This window comes from Balaenoptera musculus, chromosome 9, assembly GCF_009873245.2.
Source record: "Balaenoptera musculus isolate JJ_BM4_2016_0621 chromosome 9, mBalMus1.pri.v3, whole genome shotgun sequence".
NCBI lineage: Eukaryota > Metazoa > Chordata > Mammalia > Artiodactyla > Balaenopteridae > Balaenoptera > Balaenoptera musculus.
The window spans coordinates 19,125,425-19,141,522 of NC_045793.1; the positions used below are offsets into that span (position 1 = coordinate 19,125,425).

The following is a 16,098-nucleotide window of genomic DNA, read 5'->3' on the forward strand; positions in this document are numbered from 1 at the left end:
GACAATATGGGGTAGGAGAAAAAAGGGTTATTATGGGATTATATGAAATCATCTGTGTGAAGCTTTTGAAAATTATCAAACACTATAGGGACTTCCCTGGTGGTCCACTGGCTGGGACTCCACACTCGCAACGCCGGGAGCCCGGGTTCGATCCCTGATCAGGAATTAGATCCCACATGCCACAGCTAAAGATCCTGTGTGCTGTAACAAGACCCGACGCAGCCAAATAAATAAATACTTTTAAAAAAGAAAATTATGAAGCACTATAGAATTTTTAAAATCTTTCATTCAAAAAAAAGTAAATAAATAAAAAAATATAAATACTGGACTGTAATAAGAAATCATATGTTCTGGAGATTTAATATATTCTCCTGAAAAAAAGTTTTGAGTCTAGCATGTTGGGAAGTTAACAGAGACTAACACTGGTGAGTTATATGGCTCGTGGGTCATTTTTGTTAAGAAAACTACAGCGTATGTCTTTTCTATGGTGTTTTGTTGTTGCTATACTCTGCTGCTAGAGGGGTTTCCGTGATTTGATGTTTTGGGCCTTAGTCTGACGTCTGTATGCCAATGCACTGCATTTAATTTTTCACTTACGTAACAAGAATTTTTATATTGTGATAGGCTAGAATGGAGAAAATTAATCTAACAAGATGGAATTTAACAGACATGAGAAGTCCTTTCCTCAGATCTAGAACAACAAACAGCTGTCCAAGATCTGGGTGGGGGAGAGATGGTTTAACAGTATCACATGGGAAATAAAAAAGGCTCAGGGGTTTCCGTTGGGTAGAAGCTGAATATGAGTCAATGGCAAGTTGTGGCTTCTTAACAAAACATAGCAAAACAAAACCCTAAAGAAATCTTAGCTTGGAAAAACAGAATTGTAGTATCTAGGCCAAGATGAAGAAACCTTTTTGTTTCTCCTTCACTAATCAGCCCATACCTGGGGAACTGAGTACTGCTTCAGGCACTGCATCGTAGAGGAACAGCATCAAGCCACAGGGGTCCAGAAGAAGGGGAAGGGAAGGTACAAGGCTCAAACCGTCCACCTGCGTGTCCGCAGGAATGGCGAATATAGTGAGGGGTATATCTGCGCTGGGCAGGGAGGTTCAAGGAGGGAGTGTGTAAGAGATCAATTACTTACTCTGTGCCACTCCCTTCTATAGAAAAATGATAGAAAGGGAACTTAATATTGAGTGTCTACTCTGTGCCAGGAAGTGATAACCACTTTACACGTGCTGTCACATTACTTCCCTGCACCAACTCTCTAAGACAATTATCGATATGTTTTCAACACCTTAGCAGCATCCTAATAACTCTCTTCCATTTGAACATCAAGTATATGCTTGCTAATGTAAGCATAGTCTTTTGATACTGGGCTCCAGTGTTCAACGTGAAGGTTAAGCAGTCAACTTCAGAAGAAGGCCCTTTGCTCCCAGGATCTGACACAGTGGTGTACCATTCACTTTCTGTACTCAGACCAGGAGCAGACTGGGGCAGGGCCAGAGGTGGACTTCAAGGAAAGAGGGATTTACTGGAGGCTGCCAAATCCAGAAGCAGTGCCTGAGTAAGAGGCGCCCGCCTCCTTCCACCTCGGCTGTTGCTGGCTGGTGGACAGAGACTGATCTTTAGGGCTCTCTCTGTTTGCCAGGTCTTTCCCATCTGAGCGGCATGGTACAGCCACTCACCCCCCCCCCCCCCTTCACTGCTCTGCTTCAGCAATTACCTGCCCATTGGCTCCTTAGCAGATTCTTACTCCCACTTGCTCTGTCTTGAGACTCGGTTTAAAAACAACTTGAAAATCATATTCAGGAAATTCTTTGAAAAATACTAGGGCAAGTATTTGAATTTCAATCAATCACTCCTATGCCTCCATGTGAAATATAAATCCTGCTCCCTGCTGTCCAGGACTCTCCAGGTACAAGTCAAATATGTTTTTTTCAGGCATAGTTTTCCATGACATCCCTACGTGGATGTAATGTAATGTTTGCCATTACAGTCCTTGTTTCATCTAAATTGAACTTCTCATCCCTAGTAACACACTACTGTGCCTTTTCCTGTCGTTCTACTTGGAAAGACTTCTTTTTACATACCTTTCAAAATCATACTCAGCATTTCAAGTCCTTTTAAATATCATCTGCTTCATGAAAGCTTCTTTGACCAGCACCCCCCATATCATGGTTGAGGTTTTCCCTTCATTGAGCTCCAGACCTCATGGCTAAGACCTTTGTATGGCCCTTATGTCACTACTTCTCAACTTCTAAGACTGGTTCACATATTGTGGTATGCAGATTTAATATATTTTGTTCCCTCTGTTTATAAAAACAGAATGCTTAGTGGTTTCACTTGCATAATGGCTCATTGTAGCCCATTTCCTAAATGGAAAAACCAACTCAAAGAACTAGAAGGTAGCAACACAATTTTGCACTTCAACACTTTTGCAACTGGTAGTTTGAACCATTTATAATTGATAATGCACAATGAGGGAACCGCTCTATTTTTCTTTTACCTTTGCCTTCAAAAACACTGTTGGCTCTCCCTTCCCTCTTCCTCAGAGATACCATGGGCAGATCCAATGGCTCCCCGTTCACTTTCTATTCACTGTTGGGTATTAAATAGTCTGATTTTTCAGGTATTAAAAGGTACTCTCCAGCCAGAAACTTCAAATTGTCATCCATTTCAAAGTGTTTCCCCTCCCTCAGCTTAGAACTGATTTTGGGTTTGAGGATTTACCAGTGGGAAAAACTATGTGGTCTGTTCTTTCACTCTCCTTGCTCTCTGCTTTCTCCTCCCCCAGCTTGTCCTGGCAAGGGCACCTGGAGCCACTCCTAATAAACTCCTGGAATATCTCCTCAAAGTTTGGGAAAAAATGATGCCTACAGTAAATGAGGTGGAGATGATGGAAATTCCTCGTCAGAGGAAGGGATCAAAGGCTCAGAAAGGCAGGCCTGTTAGAACTGACTTATTTGTGCAACACCAAAGAATCACCAGATGACTATGTTTCTCAGGAAGGTGAGTGAACTCTCTTTTCACTAAAGTAAGAAGTGATGCTTCATGAGGGAGACACTAGAACCTTAACAAACTCAGTGTTTTCTGTCCTCTGTAGGCCATGGTTGTAGGCCAAGTAGGAAATACTGCTGGGAAAACTGGGCTCCCTGATGTCAAGGGGGATGATAGAATTCTGGAGTAGAAGAAGCAAGTTGAGAGCATATAATTGTCAGAGCGAAGGTAGGATTGGTGGAATTAATTTGCTGTGTTAATTGCTACAGTAAGTCTAAAGGAAGACAGGTTGGTGTGATTATCCTAATGGATAACAAGGTCAGAGTGACGACCAAGGGGCCTTGAACCACAGGAATCTGTGCCAAAGACTAACAAACCATGGTATCCTAGGAACAAGCTATAAAGGCAGGCAATTGCTTGATTTATATATCCAAGAAAGATCTTGAGTCAGTCAGCTCCACAATGGAAAATCATGGTCTCTTGTCTAGTTTCAAGAGTTGAGGCAATTTTCAGACTCAGAATCCATTGATTGAAGAGCCATGTCCCCTCGAAGAAAGTCCCTGAAACACCATAGCAAGTAGTTATCATAGCTATGAACAATCCTTCCTCAAAAGGGCCTGCAGACATTTACCAGATTAACTACACACTGGGGAAAGTGAATATTCAGGTATTTTGAAGGCTGAGGATAAGTCAACATGAATACCCAGCAACCCAAAATAGCATCAGCCTCCTTATTAGAGTGGGGATGATTAGAGGACAATTGATAAATGGAGTCCTACCCCAAGTCAGGGGGCTGTGGAATATTTAGCAACTGGAAGAACCCTCACATTGGTTCTCTGTGGAGTGAATCTTTATGGCAGGAAAGGCTAAGTGGAAACCCCTAAAAGTCCTCTCCTGATCTAAAAGATAGTAAATTGAAAGGACATCCTGCAGTGATTCATGTCACCCTCAACCACTTAAAGGATGCAGGAGTGATGCTCTCCATAGTACCCCATTCAGTTCACCAGTTTGATCATCACTTAAAGTATATAGATCATGGGTGATAATGATGGACCTTGATTGCCTGGACATTCTGGTCACTGGTCCACTATATTGATGACACCATGCCAGTTGGACCCGGTAACAGAAAGTGGCAAGAGCTTTGAATACCTAATTAAGAAATGTGCACCTCAGGTGATAGGAAATAAACCCTACAAAGATTCAGGAACCTGAAAGATCTGTGGAACTTTTAGAGGTAAAATGGTCTAGACCAGTGGTTGGCAAACTATGGCCTGTGGGCCAAATCTGTCTATTTGGTATGGTCCACAAGCTAAGAACGGTTTTACATTTTTAAATGGTTTTTAAAAATCAAAAGAAGAATATTTTGTGATGTGAAAAATATTTGAAATTAAGGGTTAGTATATGTAAATGAAGTTCTGTTGTAACACAGTCACACTCATTCACTTATGTATTATCTATGGATACATTTGAGTTTCAACAGCAGAGTTGAAAAGTTGCAACAGAGACCATATGTGGAACTCTCATCACTTCATGCTTATCACTCAATGAGTCATAACTCACTCAAAACAGTGTTACAAATGCTAAGCATTTTGTTATACCATTTTATTTTATTTTATTTTGTTCTATTTTATGTTACCAGGACATATCCTTCATGTCTAAACAAGAAAAGTGGACTTCAAATGTTGCACTTTTAAATCACTGGTAGAGGGTGGTTTGTTTGTTATTGAATTATATTTATTAGGCAATGACACTATAACTGTGCTAAAATAACACAAGATATGTCAACATTTCCAGGTTAAGCACTCATCACAATATCCCAAACTCACAGGAAAGCAACAGTCAGAAAAATTAGGAAATTTAAAATGGAATACCTCATTATAGCAGAATTTCTTCACAAGAATTAAAAAGGTAAATGAGGCTGCAAACAAAGTGAGTTTCTGAGTGGCTCACTTGTTAGCAAGCAAGGAAAGCCATTTACCAATGGCAAGTTAATTAAATTGTGTTTGATCATAGAAGCTGAATAAATGTGTCCGGAGAAAATAAACCTGTTTAAGATGATCAGCCTTTTGATATGAACAGTTGTTCGGAGTTGAGGACCTTGGTAGCAACATCAATAGTTAGTTTTAAAAAAAAAATGTTAATGGTTCTGAGTATTCTTCCTTGTATCTTCATGAATTGACAAGATGGTACTGATGCTGGTCAGCTGTTGTATACTTGGACGTGTCAATGCCAAGTTCGAAGTGACTGAAGAACTGGCTTCTATGAATAGTCTGTTTTGAGCTACAAGCAAGAATATTTTCAAAGAAGTTGAGAAAATTTCGAATTTAGTACAACCTACTAAGATGTATACAACTCCTGGTGATAAAAATTGGTGTGGAGCAGGAAAAGGCTTAGTTGGACAAACTTACAAAGCTTGTGGAAAAGAAGGATATTAAAGATTGTGATTATTCTTTGTGTGATTCATCAGCAGATACTTCAAAGGCAATATTTGAATCTATCATGAGTTATTGAACCAATACTGTAAAAAAAAATTAACTTTATTCACTCTTGTGGACTTACACAACTTCAGTTCTATTAATTTTTGTCAGCAATAGAAACTGAATATCCTGACTTGCTCAACTAAACAGCAGTTTGATAGCTTAGCAATGGTAAAGTTTAATTGTGGTTTTTTTTTTCAGCTTGAAATTTTTCTGAACAAGAAAAACTACCCTCATCCACTATTTAACCCTGAATGACTCTGGGAATTTTTTGCTAATTTTTAGGTGGGAAGTGGTATTAAGAATTCTTATCTTTTAGAGATATATACTGATATATTTCCAGATGAGAGGATATGATGTTTCAGATTTGCTTTACAGTCTATTTTTTATGTTTATTTATATTTAAAATTTATTTTCTTTATTTTTTTGGCTGCATCAGGTCTTAGTTGGAGTACACGGGGTCTTCGTTGTGGCGCACAGGCGTCTCTCTAGTTGTGGCGTGTGGGTTTTCTCTCTCTAGTTGTGGCACGTGGGCTCCAGAGTGCATGGGGTTCGTAGTTTGCAGCACACGAGCTCTCTCATTGAGGCGCACGAGCTCAGTAGTTGTGGTGCGCGGGCTTAGTTGCCCCGCGGTATGTGGGATCTTAGTTCCTCGACCAGGGATCAAACCCGCATCCCCTGCATTGGAAGGTGGATTCTTTACTACTGGACCACCAGGGAAGTCCCTCGGGTTTGCTTTAAAATAATCAGGGTGAGGAATGGAAAGCAAGGGGGTACAGATGAAATCATATTGGCCATAAAATGATAACTAAAGTTCAGTGATCTGTACATTACATTCAGTATACTATTTTCTATAATTTTGTATATGTTTGAAACTTTCCATGATAAAAAGTTAGAAAAAATAAACAATATCCATGATCATATCTGACAAAGAGAGAAGTCATCTGATAGATAGGTTGGCCTGTAAAGATGTCTCAAGAATCAAGAGGCAACCAGAGTAGTCATCAAAGTGTTCACGGTAGCAGTCACCCTTCAGGCAACTAGGAGTCTGGAGAGCCACTGCGAACTTTGGCTATTGAGCTAATGAGCCACAGGGAAATTAAATCAGAGGGTCAGCAAGAATGAGTCAAGCAGATGATTTGGGGCGAGCTCTCAGCAGAAATGTAGAATCCACTACATAAGGAATTAAAATTCTCTAGAAATCCTCTACCCTTCAGGGAATAGAGAAGGGAATCCTTCTGGTTCGGCCAACGACCCAACTGACTGAGAACAGTATGGTCAAGAGCAGAGCCACCCAGGAAGCAGAGGTACAGGAATTCCAAACTTCCCAGAAGTATGGGAAAGTAGAGTAATTAACTTCCAAAAACTTTTACAAACTCAGAAAGGAGGAAAGAGGTGATGGAGTTTGAAGGGTAGAGAAACTTGCCTGAGATCAAAGGAAGTCAAATTGCCTAAAGCCAGGGCTCTTCTTTCATAGGCCACACATTCCTTTAAGAATTATTACTGTTTTTTAATGAGAGAAAGTAAACAAGTATTCACAAGCATAGAATTTTGCGTTTGATTTCAGGGCCTCCCCAAAGCCTGGGATCCATGACCACTATGCTAAGAACTCCTGGATGAAAATCTTCCTTACAGAATGTTCACAGTGGAAAATAAATGGCAGGGAAGGTAAGAAGGGCAATTCTGAGTGTGGTTTGCCCATTTCAGGCAATGAGCGCGTAGCAACATCGTGGATGGATGCTTTCTCGCCCTAGGAGGATATACATGAAACTGTAAAGTACCACGTAAGGGGAGACTTTCCCAATGGCCATGTGTTGGAGCAGTCACTGAAAGGCTGAAAGCAGCTACTTAACTTGAGAAAGCCAAGTATTTGAAATTAGCTCAGCCAGATCCCAGTTGTCATCTCCACTCCACCCCCTGCAATCACCATTAGTGATTTTTCAACATTCAAACCAATTCAACCAACATTTTGTAGACAATGTGTTGGGAAGTGTGGGAGATGAAAAATATTATTGAAACATGGACTCTAACACAGGGACGTTCATCTCCAAGTGGAGAATGTGAATGTTGCTTGCGACAACCTGGCCCTGGATTCTTTGACCTGAAGAAGACTTTATTGTCTTTCTTCAGGACATTTTTAGAAGCACACAACCACAGCTACTCCTTTGGTATTGATACTTAATACTCCTCTGTCATCAAGATTTCAAACTCTGAAATTCTGTTAGGCCACAAACTCTTATTTTTCTGTCTTTCTCATACCTACTTATTTTTTCTTTACCCTCATCATGAACTCCAGACCCCTTGAATGCTCATACCCGAGTATTCAGCTCTGTCTTGGTTTCACTTGCCTCTTCCTAGCTTGGATACCGTGGACATCTGAAGTGACCAAGGACCACCAGGTGGCAGCAGAGTCTCAACTAAACTGTCCACCAACTTGGGCACCAAGTCAGGTATGGTAATTGTTATTTATAATGGGAGCCTCAAGTTTGAAGGGGAAGTGGAATTAAACAAAGGATAGAGCGTACAGGGAGATCAGCCAGCAGGGGACAAGAAGATCTTGATCCTCATATAAGTATAAACCAGAGAAGTGGCTAGACCCAAGCAATGGGGGAGACGGCAGGGTTCTCCCAGGTTCATTGTCTGTAACCATTTCATACCTATACACGTGGGTAGTCTCCTCCTGCTTTGAAACATCCCTTGCCCAACTGCTCTGCAGCTCTTTCTAGTTAAGGGTTAGTTACTTAATGTCAACAAGCCTCCTGGAATCCTTTGCTCTTAACTGCCTTGCCAATCCCCAGTGCTAGATGGAATCGACCCTCTTGTCTCTCTCCTTCCAGGCGGCCAGGTGCTCCTGTAGAAAATTACAAAAGTCTACACATTGGATCAACTCTAAATCCATAATATGTAACCTCAGTGGTAACCTCAAGGCTGCTTAAGTTTCCTCTTTTCATCCTTAGTTAATTCCTTGGGGCATTGCTCATAGAAGCAATTCTAAGCCTTCTCCACTCCCTGAAGTCCCTTTCTGCATTTCAGCTCCTCGACCACAGCAGATGACCTCACATCCTCCTTTGTCTGGAAGACTGGGACCATCCATCCAGTCCTCCTCTGCAGGCCCTCTCCGCTGTAGACAGAGCACAAGACCTACAGAGTCCTCCATGGTACATTTCTTGAGCTGAATGGGAAAGACATCAGAAATTTCATCCTTTTCAAGGCAAAGTAAGAAAACAGATAGCCTACATCTCATCTCAGAATCAACTTACTACTCTGAATGATATGTTACTCTCTTAGTCAGCTCGGGCTGACAAAATAACACAGCCTGGGTGGCTTAATCAATAGACATTTATCCTCACGGTTCTGGAGGCCAGGAAGTCCAAGGTCAAGGTGCCAGCCAATTCGGTTGCTGGTGAACATCTTCTTCCTGGTTTGCAGACAGCCACCTTCTCCTTATGTTCTTATGTGGTTTTTCCTTGGGTGCATACAGAGCGAGAAAGAGGTCTCTCTCTCTCCTCTTCTTATAAGGCCACCAATCCCATCATGAGGGCTTCACCTTCATGATCTAATCTAACTCCTATGGCCTCATCTACAAATACCATCACATTGGGGATTAGGGTCTCGGCATATGAATTTGGGGGACACAAATATTTAGTCCAGAACAGTTACAAATGTTGATGGCTAGAGTGTTTCCTAACTTAGTACTGGGGTGGCAGCTCTTACAAATCTCATCTGCAAAGACAGTGCTTTCAAACTTTTCATTGAAAAATTCACAAACTAACATAAAATCTATTCTGTCCAATTTTAATTGACCTTGTTCTTCCTGTGCAATGATTTCTGATTCATTTATTCAGTCATTCAATTAGTGAATACTTAACTGACTTGAGCCAAGACTCCTAACTACTACCTACTGCCAAGTACAGACATGTGATGATGAAGCACATTTGTGGCAGATAAAGAATATTTGACAAGAAGAATCATTCATCCAGAACTTGTCAGACTCCCCCTTCAGCACTATGGAAAGAGAATCAAATCACTGGCCCACAGGCATAGGCCAGTGTGCTCAGCTGGGTGCTCAGTCAAGAGGTAAGTGCCTCAGGCTAAAGTTTTTTATAATCTTAATAACTATAAAGTTATTATAATTGCTCCCGATATTCAAGTAGTTTTCAAAGGCTTTCTATCTAATGAAAAGATAATGTGTGACTAGCAGATACATGTATGTTCTAGACTGCATGATGGGTACCTCTCTCAGAGCAGTCACTTAGAATCCTGCCCCATTTATCTGTTTGTTATGAACTAGATTATTATGGATTATCCCAACTCAGATCACTCCTGAGTAAACTAACAAAGATGAACTTTTAAATATGCAACACTGTAGACTAGACCTTGGCTTCAAAATGACCTCACCAATGCGCTGGCTGGCATCCTCGAAGGTTCAGCTTGATCCTTCTTGTCTCTTAAAGCTATCAGTACTAAATTAAAGACACATCCAATTTAAACTGTATTAATTGAATTTAATTAATTAATTTACTCTTTTGATTTAATATTAAAAATTTATGAGATAATTGTATTAATAAATTAAATTATTAAAATGAATTCATTAGTTTAATTTCTTTTTTCTTTTTTGAATTTTTGAATTTTATTTTATTTATTTTTTTATACAGCAGGTTCTTATTAGTTATCCATTAGTTATCCATTAGTTATCTTATTAGTTATTAGTTTTATACGTATTAGTGTATATATATCAATCCTAATCTCCCAGTTCATCCCACCACCACCACCCCCCCACCACTTCCCCCCTTGGTGTCCATACGTTTGTTCTCTATATCTGTGTCTCAATTTCTGCCCTGCAAACCAGTTCATCTGTACCATTTTTCTAGGTTCCACATATATGCATTAATATACGATATTTGTTTTTCTCTTTCTGACTTACTTCACTCTGTATGACAGTCTCTAGATCCATCCACATCTCTACAAATGACCCAATTTCATTCCTTTTTATGGCTGAGTAATATTCCATTGTATATATGTACCACATCTTCTTTATCCATTCATCTGTATCAATTAATTGGTGATATTTACCCAAAACAACTGGGTATAACATAGGACTATAACAGCTATATCAAATATTTGTAGGGCTTTCACAGCATTACCAAGTCCAAACTCATACTGCTCGCTGCATGACAGGCCAATAAATTGAGAGACAAATGGCTGGAGCAAGGAAATAGCGACTTTATTCAGAAAGCCAGTAGATTGAGAAGATGGTGGACTAGTGTCCCAAAGAACTGTCTTGCCCAGGTTTGGATGCTAGTTTCTGTTATAGAACAAAGAGGGGGAGGTGAAGAGGTAAAGTAAAAAAAGGCAATAAGTTGTTGCAAATATTTCCTGGTTCTAGCCAGACTCCAGAGGGGTTATGTTAATTTCTTCTTTCCTGCAGCCATTCACAGGTGGGCCTGGTCAGGATGTTTCCCGTGAGCTAAACAAAGGTATTTTAGCTTAATGCTCATTGCATGGGAGGCAGGATTCCCAGAGATAGGCCATTATGTATATTTTAGGCTATAGGCAACATCCCTTTAGTGATTAACTTGTAGCAAAAGCAATAGAATACAAAGGTTAAAATAAAAGAAACAGATCCAATATGGAGTCAGATTTGTTCTTCCTTATTACACAAGGATCAGGATGCTGTGTGGTCACAGCATACAGAATTGTGATCTATAGGTGGAAGATATAGGAAGGCACATTTTACCTCAGCGTAAGAAAGACCTCTCTCAACACAAGATTTTTCTGAATACTAGTTGGCAGAAGTGAATTCCCAGCCACTAGAGAAGGCTGGGCATTAGCCAGACTGTGATGTTTGAAGACCTGGAAGACCTTCAGTGCCTCTAAGGCCCCACCAGCATTGATAGCCTGTGAGTCTAGCCTGGCTGGTGCCAGGTGAATCTCTTAAATCAGCCCTATCATTTCTGCCACAGCCCAAAATGCACAGCTGCACTTTAGCCTTGGGGCTCCCTCAGCTGCTGGCTCTGGCCTACCTCATACACAGAAGCAGGGCATAACTCCAGAGAGACAAACCTATTTGTTCAGCAGAGCTTGTAGAGGATGCAGCTGTGAATGTGCCACTTATCCACTGGTAGATTTGCAAGCAGAAGAAGAGCAAAGAGTGTTTCACTCACCATCCAATTCTACGAATATTAACCCACTGCAGTGGCTGACCAACAGTGCATCCCTTACTTCAGACAGAAGAGACTAAGGTGATAACAGGGTGAAGAACTCTGTGCTCCAGAGAGAGGAAATGAAGATGGTAACAGGATGCCCTGTGCTTCTGACGAGCAGGCCCCTTAGATAGTTAGATGTATATCTCAGGAAGAACTTTAATGAATCCGGCTTCTTGCATTTTCCCATACATAGTAAAGCACTAAAATCATTGACTTGAGTTACCTGTTCTTTATAACTAGCAGCAATCTTTTACCAAGATGCATACTTGACTGTGCATATTCCCCAGCGACCGCCCCCCCAAAAAAAATCATATATGAACTAGCCTTCCCCCCTACCTCTTCAGAGTACTTTCTCAGAGCTACCAAGAGGCCATAGTCTCCTGGGCTATAGTCCTCAGTAAGAACATGAATATAACTTAACTGACAACCCTCACATTGTGCAGTTTTCTTTCAGTTCACAGATTCATAATGGATGATGTTACATGGTTGATAGTTAAGATGAAGCAAATATTTAAATCCTTGTCTGGGTGCTTGGCTTCCAGCTTATAGGTAGAAATGACGTAAGTTACGGAACATTAGCACACAACAGTTACAGCAGTATTTTCTGCTTTTGAATATCACCTGTTGGTTTAGAAATAAACCAAGCAAATCTGAAAGAAGCTGCACATTTGAAGTTCTGAAATCAGAGAAGAAAGAAGTAGAGGGATGTATTTTCCTGAGATCATTCTTTTTCCTCTGAAATCTCAAGCAGAAATAAAGGAATTAGTTCAGGAGTTCAAGGGCCCTTAGGACTAGCTGGTTTCAAATTTTTGCCAGGAAGTGGGAAGTGTGGGGTCCAGGAAGAGCTACATCATCTGAGAGGCAGGCAGAAGAGAGGGAGCTTTATTTTGGCACATGTACAATTATTAATACTTTCGGAAGAGTTGTAGGTTCTAACTTCAATCTACTAACCTGTTTCTGGACTTATAAGAAAATACTTGGTATTTGATTTACTCTGAAGAATATATTTGGGTGATGTGTGTGTTGCTTTATTACAATAACTAACATCAGGAAAAAGAGGTTGTGAAAAGAAAGAATGAGCTGGGGCTTGTGGATAATTTGATTTTCAGAGGCCTGCTGCCTCTGACTCCACTGCCCTTGGCTTGCTGGGAGAGAGAGTGACAGCCTTGGATCAGAAGGCCAAAGCCCCAGATCCAAAGACAGGGTGAGGAGGATGCAAAGTCATGGTGTGGGGAACTTGGCCAACCATGTAACAATTGATAAGATTGTATTGATATTTGGACATGGTAGTGCAAAGTGCAGAGAAACAATACACATAGAAGGCAGTGGGGCTGCTCAAAAAGTGGAACCTCATGACCTTGTTTCTGGTCATGTCTAGAGACTAAGGTCACCAAGACAATAAAAAAAAGCAGGGTGATTTTTTTTAAAAACAGAAACTAAAAAGTAGTCCTATGTATTTATTGCGTGCTGAATTCTAGGAGAAATATGTAAAAAAAAAATCAGTAAATATTAATTCCTTTTAAAATTTAAAAAAACTATTTAAAACCCTGCTTATTGCTATATAAAGGAGTGGCCTGGGACCTTGACAAAACCCTTGGCATTTCTGTGTACTTTGAAAAACATTAATTACATTCTTAATATGCTGTAGAAAGGAATACTCTATTTTTCCATCCCTTTGAGCTTCAGCTTTGCCATTTTGATACATGACCACTGATTTTGTCGAACAGCTCTCCTGATGAGATTGTTTGATGTTTCCTCATGTTTATATTCAGGTTATACAACTTTGGCAGGGATATCAGAGATGTGATTCTAGCTTCTTCTCATTGCATCCTAGCAGGTGATACATAATTTCAATTTGTCCTATTACTGATAATGTTAAACTGGTCACTTGATTAAGGTGGGGTGGTAGGCAGAATTTTAGGATGGCCCTATGACCTTGGCCCGTGGTGTTGCTGCCATGATTTTGCTTAGTTATATGGCAAAAGGAAGATTATCTGGGTGGGCCTAGTCTAATCACATCAGCCCTTAAAAAGCAGAGTTTTCTCTGGCAAAAGGGGAAGTCAGAGAAATGCAAAGTGTGACAGGGATTCACCTCCAGGGAGGTCTACCTTGTTGAGTTGGAGAAAACCCATGGCAAATAACTGTGATTGGCCTCCAGGATCTGAGAGCAGCCCCCAGCTGACAGCCACAGGGAAATGGGGACCTCAGTCCTACAGCTACAAGGAACAGAACTCTGCCAACAACCTGAATGAGTTGGAAGGAAAATTCTTCCCCAAAGCCTCCTGATGAAATTCCAGCCTGGCCAACACCTTGATTTCAGTCTTGGGAGACCCTGAGCGCAGAACCCAGTTGGATCTGACAGAGCTGTGAGATCGTAAGTGGATGTTGTTTCAAGCCATTTGTGATGATTTGTTACACAGCAGTAGAAAACTAATACCAGAGGTATCTGCCACCTTTCTCTGCCGTAAACTAACTCTTTCCCCTTAGTAACTGTTTTAGACAGCTTGGGCTGCTATAACAAGTTACCATGGGCTAGAGATCAAGATCCAAGATCCAAGATCAAGGTGCCAGCAGATCTGGCACTTTCTGATTTGCAGATGGCCATCTTCTCATTGTATCTTCATATGGCAGAGAGCAGAGAGAGAGAGAAAGAGAGAGAGAGAGATAGAGAGAGAGGGAGGGAGATCTCCTGTGTCTTCTTATAAGGGCACTAATCCCATTCATGAGAGTTCTACCCTCATGACCTAATCCCCTCCCAAAAATCATACCTCCTAATACCGTCACATTAGGAGTTAGAATTTCAACATATGAATTCCATAACAAACATTTAATCTATAACAGTAATTAATACAATTTATGATTAGTTGTAGAGTCCTTCATAGAATCACTTCAGCGTAGGTAGGTAGGTAGGCACCATGGGTTGTAACAATTAAGAGACCTGGTTTCAGTTTTGTCATCTGAAACATCAGAATAAAAATAAAATAAAAATAAACAGACAAAAATTCCTGCTCTCATAGAGCTTACATTTTATTAGGTAGAAACAGAACAAGCAAGCAAGCAAACAACAAATAAATAAAATACATAATATGTTAGGTAAATAAATGCTATGGAAAAAAGGAAAACAGAGAGGAGAAAGAGGGAGCACCAGAGAAGATGGATTAATTTTAAATAGGGTGGGGAAAGAAGGGCTTCCTGAGAAGATGATGAATGAGCGAAGACCTGAAGACTATGAGGCAGAGAATCACTCACACTATCTGAGGGTAGATAAAGCATCCCAGGCATTGAGAATAACCAGGGCAAAGGCCCTAGGCCACAAACAGTGGTAACCTCAAACCACCTATCGTGCGTAACTTTTAAACAATGGTCAAAGTCTTCTCCTTGGTCTTTCCATCTCTCCCTAACTGACGTGGGGCCTGACCATTTTGAACCAACAAAAGTGGTCAAACGCAGCACTTCCCTGGAGTTGCTGGGAAAACATTTACCCTACTGACAACAAATGAGAAAAAAACAAACTGGATAGAATTTTAAATACAATGTAATCAAATTCCACCGTGTAGTACACTCAGGGTGTTTGTTTACTAAAGTTGAAAGACCAACTGAATGAAAATAACTTCAAGTAAAAATGTTTCTTTGATTTGACTTTCCCCATAGGTGTGTGAAATAACTGATTGAGTTGGATCCTTGTTATTTTCTTTTAATGCTTAAAAAATGTTTAATGTTTACATCTCTGATTGTAAACATGAATTTCCTATTTTAGAAAATATGAAAATTATGTAAGAGAATAACAAACATGAAATTCACTGGTTACCACATAGAAAAAAAAACCTGCTTACATATTTATTTTGCTAGATAGATTTTTCTTTTATTTTAAGCTTTATTGATTTGATAGTATAGATAGCTTGTTATAATTTGCATTTTTGGTTACTAGTATGAATAACTTTTCATGTTGTTTATTGGCCAATTTTCATTCACCAACTTTTCTTTTGACATCTTAGATTTTTCTTACTGATTTGAATAAGCTTTTTTGATTGTAAGAAAATTACTCATCTGTTTTCTGTCACATTAATGGCAAATGGTTTTTTCCAAGATTCTTTACAGCCTATTATTTTTGCATGGTTTTTACGTTCAATTTTATGTTTCACTCTTATACTCATGTGTACTCAATATTAAAGCAAAAAAAAAATGCTTATTTCTAACAATGTTCACTGATGAGGGTCCTTTCAAATTTTACTGGAAATTATTTTCTACAGGAGCCTCTCTCTAATCTGTACCCCTTTTACCTCTATAATGTATAGCAAAATCTCACCATAATGCAATAAGTAGGGTACAAAATTCTAGTCATGTAAAATGCAATTATTGCAAGTTAATGAATGACTAAAGCAGGCCTGAGAGTTTGGGCATTATGGGGTCTTATT

General features: G+C 39.9%; 1 long non-coding RNA gene across 2 annotated transcripts in view; it reads left to right on the forward strand.

Moving 5' to 3' along the window:
• The window catches only part of LOC118901273, a 42,475-nt gene extending 32,521 nt beyond the window's left edge, over positions 1-9,954 (forward strand). The window contains exons 2-5 of one of the 2 annotated variants that reach the window (XR_005021319.1): positions 2,798-3,012; positions 7,045-7,145; positions 7,836-7,927; positions 8,511-9,954. This is a non-coding gene — a long non-coding RNA (uncharacterized LOC118901273). The remainder of the gene's footprint in view (positions 1-2,797; positions 3,013-7,044; positions 7,146-7,835; positions 7,928-8,510) is intronic. The other variant, XR_005021318.1, reaches the window with a different exon arrangement.
• Positions 9,955-16,098: the final 6,144 nt, after the last annotated feature.